Source organism: Copadichromis virginalis, linkage group LG13, assembly GCF_057382275.1.
Source record: "Copadichromis virginalis isolate Kocher_CV1m ecotype Utaka linkage group LG13, C_Virginalis_male_GT1.1, whole genome shotgun sequence".
Classification (NCBI taxonomy): domain Eukaryota; kingdom Metazoa; phylum Chordata; class Actinopteri; order Cichliformes; family Cichlidae; genus Copadichromis; species Copadichromis virginalis.
In genome coordinates, this window is record NC_140630.1 from 12982813 (window position 1) to 12992759 (window position 9947).

General features: G+C 41.0%; 1 protein-coding gene across 6 annotated transcripts in view; it reads right to left on the reverse strand.

The window, feature by feature from the left end:
* Positions 1-8156, reverse strand: part of ccser2a (coiled-coil serine-rich protein 2a) — a 52776-nt gene extending 44620 nt beyond the window's left edge. For 4 of the 6 annotated variants that reach the window (XM_085477357.1, XM_085477355.1, XM_085477359.1 and 1 more), the window contains exon 1: positions 7526-8156. The gene's annotated coding sequence lies outside the window, so the exon portion shown is untranslated. The remainder of the gene's footprint in view (positions 1-7525) is intronic. The other 2 variants (XM_085477356.1, XM_085477358.1) reach the window with 2 other exon arrangements.
* Between the last annotated feature and the right edge of the window lie 1791 nt (positions 8157-9947).

Here is a 9947-nt window from a genome sequence, read left to right on the forward strand (position 1 = left end):
CACAGCACTGAATCAAAACCAAAGTGCAACCTCATTTGCATATATTGACTGAGTCTAGAGTCTCACTGGAGTAATAACTAGGCCAGTCATCTGGACAGAGCAGTTGTGGGTCATAGCTGTGTCCCTGAAGAGATTAACAGAGTGCCATTAGAGAAGGCTAATAGAATGAGACAGGGTTGAAAGTAACGCTGGCGCTAGACTAATGTGTATTGAGTGGAAGCAATACTGGGAAGAGCTGCACTGATGTTAAAGGATGCTAATCCAATGACAAAGCACTGAGAATTTGGTAATGTTCTATACTAAAACGTGGCAGATCAAATGACAGAGTGCAACAGAGGAAACAGTGAGTGCAAGAGAGGGGAGCAAGATAAGGTGTGGCAAGCCACGGCACTGAGATCTACAGCTAGACCACAACAAGCAAAGACAAAATCACATCATCACATCAGTGCATCTTTCAGTGAGACTCATCTAATCTATTCCCTAATGTGCATCACAGAAAAGTAGATTAAAAACTATTACCTTAACTTGGTGAATTTATGTTGAGTTGTTCATCATTTTTATCCCCAAATTAATCAACAAGGGGAGAAATAAATGCAGTCAAGTGGATCTACACTTTGTTTCCTCCATCATCTAAACTGAAAGTAAGGTAGCAGCAAAAGAAAGTAGAGCACAGGAAAAGGAAGACACCCTTCAAAGGTTGAGCTGTATGCTGCCCTGCTCTGTCTTTGCATGTGTGCCTGAGTATGCGTGTAAAGTGACGTGTGTGGCGCGAGCGCTGATGGGTGTGTGGGTGGAGAGAACAGAGCCTTTATGAGGGCGTTAATATTTGATGGGGAATCTTTTAGGGATCCTACTCAGTGTGCTGTGAAAGGAGAGGAGAGCAGAGGAGAGAAAACACACCAAAAATATGATCCGCAATATGTTAAAAAGACCAAAGTCACATAATCGCCCCCAACACAGGAAGGCTTATCTACAAGCTGAAGAAGCAATTTACAGAATGCTGCCCTATGCTATCATGAGATCACCAGAGGGAATAATCAAGGAAACAGATCCTGCCTCCAGTAAAGAGAAATATACTGTGGCTCTTGTAAAGCTCCACTGTGAATTCAATTTACTTCCACTCATTTCATGGTCAACACAGCATACTGGTTCCATTCAGTCAACCATTTCTGTTAAGTGCTGGCAGTAAAACCATTCGAGCACTGCCACTTCATCCTGTTGGGTCTGTGATCTCACATGCCTTGATAAGTCCCAGCATGGAGTCTAAAGCAATGGTCATTATAACAGCAGCAGAACTGGAGGCTAACATACAGGATTTCTAAAGCATAAATAAGGTTTTACTTTGTTTCACTCAACGCTTTTGCCAGATGGCTCAATATAAATCAGCTGCTCTGCCTGTATGTAATTACACCAGAGGTGCAAAGTAGATAACTGTCAAGCTATTTTGAGCCAAAAATACTTTCTATTAAGGCTGAATGGCAGTTGAGGATACTGTTGTGATGCGACACTGATTTGGGATATATTTTAAACATTCAACCATCACACTGCCAAAGAAAGTCTGAACCAAACTGAGTCATACTGCTGACTAGTCACGACACACAGAGACACCTTTTGAAAAGTTCTCATAATCTACCCTGAGTCATCCTTTACAAAAACACCCCTTTCTGAGGTGTGGAAGTCTTGGTGGCACTTATATAACTCTAATTATGTTCTCTATCATAACAGGACAGATGTCAGCTCTCCCATTCTACCAACACCAAGCTGTATATTCGAGGTTTGGTATATACGTTTGACATGCATAGAGGGACATTTCTCTGTCTTCTCCCTCCCTCCTTACATGACCTTCACTTGAACCATCCTGTGAGAACACTGCAGTGCAGCTGACAGCCCCATTTAATTCCCAACTTATGATTGGCCACAAGGGTGAGAACGGCTGATAAGTGTCACCAAGCAACAGCGCAGATGTCAGTCATTGTCAGCGAGGTCATTAGAGCTGTTCAAAAGCAGTCAGAGGCTGGTTTTTGAAGTAAGTCCACATAAAACCATATTACTGTGTGGTCACACAAGCTAGGCACTGAATAACTATACCACTGGGCGACCTGCAGTTTCAATTTAGTCATAAACGAGTAAAAATGTGGCTCAAATGAAGTCACTGCACAGTGAGGGGTTTCTGTCAGGGACGTATTTACACCTACGATAAAGCCCGGAGGGTTTCAGTGCAATTTAGCGTTGCACTTGACTAACACTATCCCTCTAGATTAATCCTAACCTGGATTTTTCTGCTGGTACAAGGCATATGTGAAATCACTAGCACGAAATTAGTCATAAACAGGTATCCAGTGCTGCACTGAAAACCTCCTCCTTGCTTTGGTTGCTAGCAGGTTGCTGTGGTCACATTATATTGCATGGAAGATGCTGACTTGTCTGTAAATACACACAATCTGCACAATCCACCAAGCACAACCTGTACTTTTAAAGTAAACATTCTCCATTTCTGGTTTCTGGTGCATTTTTTCAAGTTTTAACGCAGCTCCGGACAGCAAATGGCATGTGTCTGCAGATAAACTTTAATGCAAACTATGGCCCAACGTGGCAATCTGCTAGCAACCAAAGCCATCACAAAGATATTTTTGGTGCAGTACCTCCTTTGAAACTGATTTCACCTTGTGACAGCTAGCAACCTCCAGAAACCACTCACCATCCAGGTGAAGAACCGGTAAACATTTCTTCCAAGCAAGGGTGATACAGACTGGTCAGTACACCTGTGTACTGAGGCCTTAATTACTAGATATGACACACATTTGATAACTTAAAGGTTGTAGTTGTTTTTTCTAACCCATTCATTAATTTTTTTTCTTTCATTTATCCAATTCAGGGTTGCTGATGGGCTGTAGCCTATCCCAGCTGCCATTGAACAAGAGGTGGGGTACACCCTGAACAGGTCGCCAGCCAACACAGAGAGACACGTAACCATTTACACTAACATCCACACCTATGGCCAATTTAGGTGATTTAGCCCATGTTATTCTCTGGATGATATCAGAGCAATGGCATAACACTCTTTACTTTATCAACAACTCTTAAAACAGACATGGGTTCTCAAAATTTCCAGCTTATCTTAGGGCCTCCCCCATGGAGTCGTTGACTGGAACAGTCAGTTAGAAGAATCCCACCTAAAAAAAACCTGTTCCTCAGTAAACTGAGCCTTCACCCACACAAGGGGCGAAGGCTGATGATGTGAAGTGAAGTGGATATGCTGCTACCCACATGACATATGAACAGAGTATTCTCTTCATCTGTCTCAAGTAAGCTTGCTAGAAAATTAACAAAGAACACAGGGCATACACACTTTACAATGTTACTTCCTGGCACTAGACTTTATTTGCTGTATACATAATGTTTGGCACAGCTACGCTATCTTGTGGAAGAAGGGGATTCTCATTGTACACAAAAGAGCAAAGAGCAAAAACAACTCTGACTCATGCACCACTTTGCTGAGAGAATAAGCACAAAAAGCACATTTTGTAGATGCAAACAGGCCTGCTGTACCTTATACCACCTCTAACCTCTTCCTTACTAACCCTCATGGGACATACATAGCAGAAAGAAATCAAGATAGGAGAGAACTGTGGCTTTTAAAAAATAAAGCAATGTTTTCCATGACAGCCAACAGAAAGGTCGCAAAGATGAGACATACGTCTAAACAGTAAGCTTTTAATAGTTGTTCCTATTGGATTTATCCCGTGAATGGATGGTACAATGCTATTAGGTCAGCTTCCTCTATGACCCACTTCCCTCTTTCCTGTGCCACCTCCTTTTCTACTCACTCTATCAGGCTGGCTGTCTCAACAAACACTTCTCCCAATCACTACTTTTTTTCTTTAGACAGCACATTTTTATTTAGTAGTTATCAAACAGTCTCTGTAAAACCAGGTAGAACAAAGCATCCACATATCAAATGCGGCCACTGCTGGCAGTTAACGTTCGCAAAATGCTTTGTGTCCATTTTCTCATCGTCTGTAAATATTAAGTCAACTAGAGGGGAACCAATCTAAAAGAGTCCTGAGATAATAGAGAAACATTTCCATTCACCTCAGGAGCTTTGTGGAATAAAGTGAATGGATACTCGTACTTCTATGTCCCCCTGCTGTGTAATTTTCTTTGAAAAACAGAAAGGCACCACAGCACAATGAAATCCATTATCTGCTCAAGTAAGATGATGCTATTGCGGCTGTGCCTGCCACGCAAACAAGAGTATCTGAATATCACATTCATGTCTGTGCAGGTAATTGCCGAGGCTGACATTTAGAACTGCATTTCTTTTTCCCTTTAAGGAGGGTATGAGTAATGAGTCAGATCTCACAATTACACAACCATCAGATCCAGAAAAGGAAATGCACTATGTAAAATAATACTACTTATAAAGTGAAAGTTTCCCTAGGGAAATAAAAGTTTAAGAGTGACATGATATGGCACTGCTTAAAGGCTAAAAAGGGACGATGTGCCAAATGAAACTGGTGCAGTAACATGAGTACAGAAACACTCGGGCAGCTTTCATGAAATGGGCACTGCTCTGGAAATAAGCCATCGTGTCTGAGAATAACACCCATTTTCAGCAGATGCTTGCAAATTACAGCCAGTCCCATATGGTAATTGAGAATGACTCAGCAGTGATTGTGGAGGCAGGCAGAGAGCAAATGTTCAACCTCATAACAGAGTCCACAATCCTCAGCACATGGCCGGTGTCTGATCCTGGGGACATAACCACTCTATATCACATGACTCAAAGCCTTGAAGGATTACCGAAGGAGACTTAAGAGTTTGAAGGAGAGTGATCGCACGACCTGTTGTAGTGAAAGTTAAAATCGATTATATCACCTGATGCCAAACTGAGAGTAACTAAAGGAAGGCCATACAATCCATGCACAATTCATTCAAATATTCAGATTTTGATTTGTTTGGTATTCATGTGGTTTCAGTTTGTCACTCACTTTTCCATGGCTCACACACATAAGCTCATTTGTTTCCAGGAACTATTATGTTAAAAGTTACTTGTGTGTCCCACATAACCAAATGAGCAAAATTTAACAATAATTCATTCATTTTTTTAATTTATTCAGTAATTATTGTACTTGGCAGGTCAGCAGGACTTTTTAGGGGGGGCTGTAGATGAACGTAGCACATGTCAACAGAGACAAATACCAAACATGCTTAAAAAAAGCTTAGAAAACTGTCTAACTATTTTTTTAGATGCTGATTTTCCATAAACTCTGATATTATTCAAAAGATAAACACCAGAAATGTTAATTTATGCAGTTCTGTTGTTTTCTCTGTCATCCTGACACCAGGATCATGCTACAAACGAAACAGCATATTCTGTGTTTTGTTAAACTTGTAATGAATGTACAGTATACACATTTAGTAGGTTAAAAGTTATAACAATGTTTTTTGTTTTGTTTTTATGTCATAGAAAGCAAAGTGTGGCACTTTGTCACACTGACTCACTGAAACACATGAACCGACCACTCTAAACACAGCCTTTGCTTTTCCACATATGCCACATGGATCTGTCTGCTGTAAAACATACTTCCATTTTAAGTCAATATCTTAATAATATTATGACATCATCCAGCCAGCAATTACACACATCTGCTGTCAACGCCCTGCACTGTGTTCATAATTATGCCTGGTTAAATACAATTTTTGGAGAAAAAGAACACAAGGGCTCTTCAACCAACTGAACCACTCCCAAACACTTTACTGATTTTATTTACTGATGCTTTATAGAAGAGAAAATATCAACCTACACAAGAAATTTCCAGCACATTACCTTCTAGTGCATGCAAAATTAGGATTTATCTCCCAACTCAGCCATATGATCGTTCATTCTTATTCTCTCAGTATTTCGACGTTGTCTTTTCATACTTTCAAAAGCTTTCCCTAAAGATGCCTAAAAGGGCCTTGCTGATCTTTGAAGGACACTTTAACTCCAAGGACTCTGTGTTTATCCATCAGAGATTCTGTGTCAACACTTTACTACGTATGGAGCTATTCCAATCCTGTAAACATCTGCAGTCTTACCGAGGGAATAACAGAACTGATAAGCGTGGCTAAGTATAGCTCTAATGACAGGCCACATACAGCGAGAGAAGAGGGCAAAGAGGATCAGAGAAAAGTCAAAGTCAAATCAAGTTCCTTGGCTCTATGAGGAACACACATGAAAACCTGCACAATGTGGTTGAGCATAAATGTCAGAAAACCAGAGATGTGGACTAAGTATAACACCCACAGCAGACAGGACTGGAAACAGCTCATGTCTTAAAGTATAAGGAGTTGTGTAGGGCTCATCTTGCTTAACGCTTACGTCTTCATCCTCCACCTGTGATTTCTGGTATTACTGTATAAATAACACTTATCTGTGCTGTACATAGTGATTTTTCAGCATTTTACGACCCTGTCACCCTCGAGGTTGCACTTCAAGAGCGCTATGGTGTCTTGGAATGACTGCTACTCCCAGGGTAGTGGGACAAATGTGTGATTTCACAAACAGCCACATTACAAAATACACTGACGCTGACAGTTAAGGCAGGCCAAAGAGACACAGCAGTTTGGGTGGTCCACTCTTCAGCAGACGTTCAGCTGTTGTAGAGTGGAATCAGATTGTAAACACACCCTCAGCCAAGGTGGCGCTCCAGGATCCTAGCCAACAGGTGTCCAACGTACACACTCATGGATCAGCATGTGCGTTCGTGTTTGTGTGTGCGTGACCCCACCCTAACACCGGACAAACCAGACTGATGTTCATCTCGCTTACACTAAGGGCAATCGGTCACGCCTTATCCTAATGTGTACTGGCGCTGATGCCACGGCGCTTTACACTGTCTGGCCTGTTATAGATCACAGCCTAAAATGGCACACACACACACACCTCATGGTAAAGACTTGAACTGTCAGCAACTACAGTCGAGGTATAAAAATATGAATTTGAAGGCTCCACTGCACGGTCGCTTATAAAAACCCTGCTTGAATTTACACCCTTGTCTGCTGCATGTAACTTTAAGATCATCTATGAGTCATCTTCAGTTACCCTTAATTCCTGGCATGTCCATGAGCAAGGTATCTCAATGGTAAATCTCAAGGAAGCCAGATTTCCCTTTAAGCATTAACTATTTAGGTACCCAACAGGCTGTGAGACACTTGACAAGCAGCAGTGCTCCAGAGTAGCTAAAAATTCCAATTTCTGTTTGTATTATGCAATAAAGAACATTCCTATGGTGCACAAAGGTCTTATCATCCTTATTCACGGTACAGTGACTCTCACGGCATGTTATGACTGTGGAGGGTGTTGTTGGAAAGCATGGCCTCCTCTGCCTCACAGATGAAGACCAATTCACATCTTTGAAAATAAGGGCTCTATAGGCACACATACTGGAAACAATTTCTATTGTTGTCACGTCATTTCACAGCTAAAACAAGACTTGTGTAAGCTAATACGGACTGTCCATTGGACTGTCATTAGACTTACCTAAATGATGCCGTTACAAGCGTGTTTATCGCCTCGTGGTTGGTTGAGGGAACCGTCTACTTGTTCGTTGTCTTTTAAACAACATGGTGTTACAAAGTGAGCGGCCGAGAAGAGGTAGCAAGTCCTACAGTTTCGCGTTTGAAACTAGCTCACCGCGGAGATGCACTGGTGAAGTTAAGGCTAGCCCGTAGCCTGTAATCATGACACAAGTTTAACGGTTATCGCTACAGCCGATGCATCACAAAGAGTTATTTGTACTAAACAAATCAGCAAGCTTACACTAAGTGCTTGAAGATAGCTTATAAATAAATAAATTTTAAAAAATCGTCTTTCTCTTTAGTATTTCCAGCATACCGTTAAAAACAGCCCGAAGCAACTGTACCACTATCCGTGAGTTACACTGACAGCAAACATCGACCAACTGATGATACCGACACTGAAAACGGGTCGTCCGCAAAGCGGCAGGCGAGCTTTAACGACAACACGGCCATGTGGACCGAAAGAAATCCTCACACGAAGCAACACCTGGGCTTGTAAATAAACTAACCACAGCAGGAACCCCCCGCAAAGTTCAGTGTACAGACGGAGTCCCCCCAAAGCGCCTTCTCATTCGACATCCTCCCCTCGCTTTCGAGGGGGCGGAGCGTGTAGATGTCACCTGGGACTTTGCACGCTAATCTGCAAGCTTGGGTTGCATCTCTCTTTGCTAGGTGTTATTGAAGTCCTGTGAGTCAATTTCTGTCTCTGGCATTAATTTAATTCGCTCTTATGAGTTTATATTAAGTTGTAAGCTTTCAAATAAAAAGTAAACTACAGCTTGGTAGCCGCACGTGTGACGTCAGACCCATAGCTGAGCGTGCAGGGCTGTGCTAAATCTGTTTACTAGCCACAAAGGACACTACGTTTGCACCAATGACTGTAGAAAATAGTTTTCTATTTCCCTTTCAGAATGGAGGTTCAAAACAAAAGGGGGGTTTGAACCTCCATTCTGAAAGGGAAATAGTATTAAGTGTATTTTTCCCAGTTGGCAAGACAAACTGAATCTTAAATGTTAAACTTACAGGGGGCTGAGTGGATGTGCAAAATTTGCGATTTTACTCTTTTTTCTTTTTCTTAATAAAATGTACTGCTAATTGCTTAAAATAATTCTACCTCTGAGAAAACTGAGAAATGATTCCTTGAATTACTACTTATTACAACTAAGGTATGGAGAAGAACCTCTCTGAATACACAATGCATTAAACCTTGAAGCAGGAGCAGAAGACCACATTTCTTCTGCAAGATTCAGATTGTACGGTGATGGTGGTGTAATGTGTGGAGATATTTTTTGGCACATGTTGGGCCTCTTAGTGACAAGTGAACATCATTTAAACAACACAGCCTGCCTGAGTAATGTTGCTGACCATGTCCATCCCGTTATAACGACTGTGTACTAACTGTGGTCTTATCAGTGTACAAAGCTTAAATAATCTCAAACTGATTTCTTGAACATGACAGTGAGTTCACTCACTCACATGACTTCCTTTGAACTCTAGTGGACTTTATTGAATCTATATTACCAAGAACTGAAGCAGTTTAAAAGGCAACGAGGTGTTATTCAACAGCTGACGTTCCCTAAACTATGTAAAAGCTTGGCCTGCCTCAATAACACTCTGGATAAAGACCTGCAACACAATTTAGCACACTCAAGTGTCACTGTGCTTTGAGGGCTCAGGTGGAGTAGCAAAACACTATTTAAGAACCAGTCCATTTGCTATTTACCATGTCAACTTTTTCCATTATCACAGTTAAGTAGTGGAAACTGAAAAATCAGAATGCAAGCCAGAAAGTGAAATAGTTTTTCTTACATGAGACTACATCCACATTTGTATGATGTGAACGCAAATAAACTAAAAGGTTAAAGGTCATTAACTGAAACCCAAGGGAGTGTGGATCTGAAAATGAAAGTTAAGATAAAGAACATAGTGGGTGTTTATAGTGGTACACATTTTAATTGTTTGAGCATCTGTGTGCTTGGAGATAATCATCTGAAAGAAAACACAAAGATGATCAGAATGAGCATCATCAGCCTTCATTTTAGATACATTTAGAATCTTGGAGATGATCAAATGCAGCATTATGAGTGGGCTTCATCACATTTGTCATCCACCAGTCCTTATTTATCCAGAATACAACTCAGTTCTTTCCAACAGCTGTGCGGTTAAAATTTACAAAATACCAATAGCTTGTTAGTCAAAATCCATGCACATTAAAGACAACTGTTCATCAAATTCCAAGAAAAATAATTCTATTGTTCTTTTTCACTGTAATAAATGATAGACAACCATAAATAACTTCATAAATAAGTTACATGTCAGGAATGAAAGCCTTCCTCAGCTTGTTAGACCTTGACGCCCTAAGAAAATAAATCATGGATGCAGTT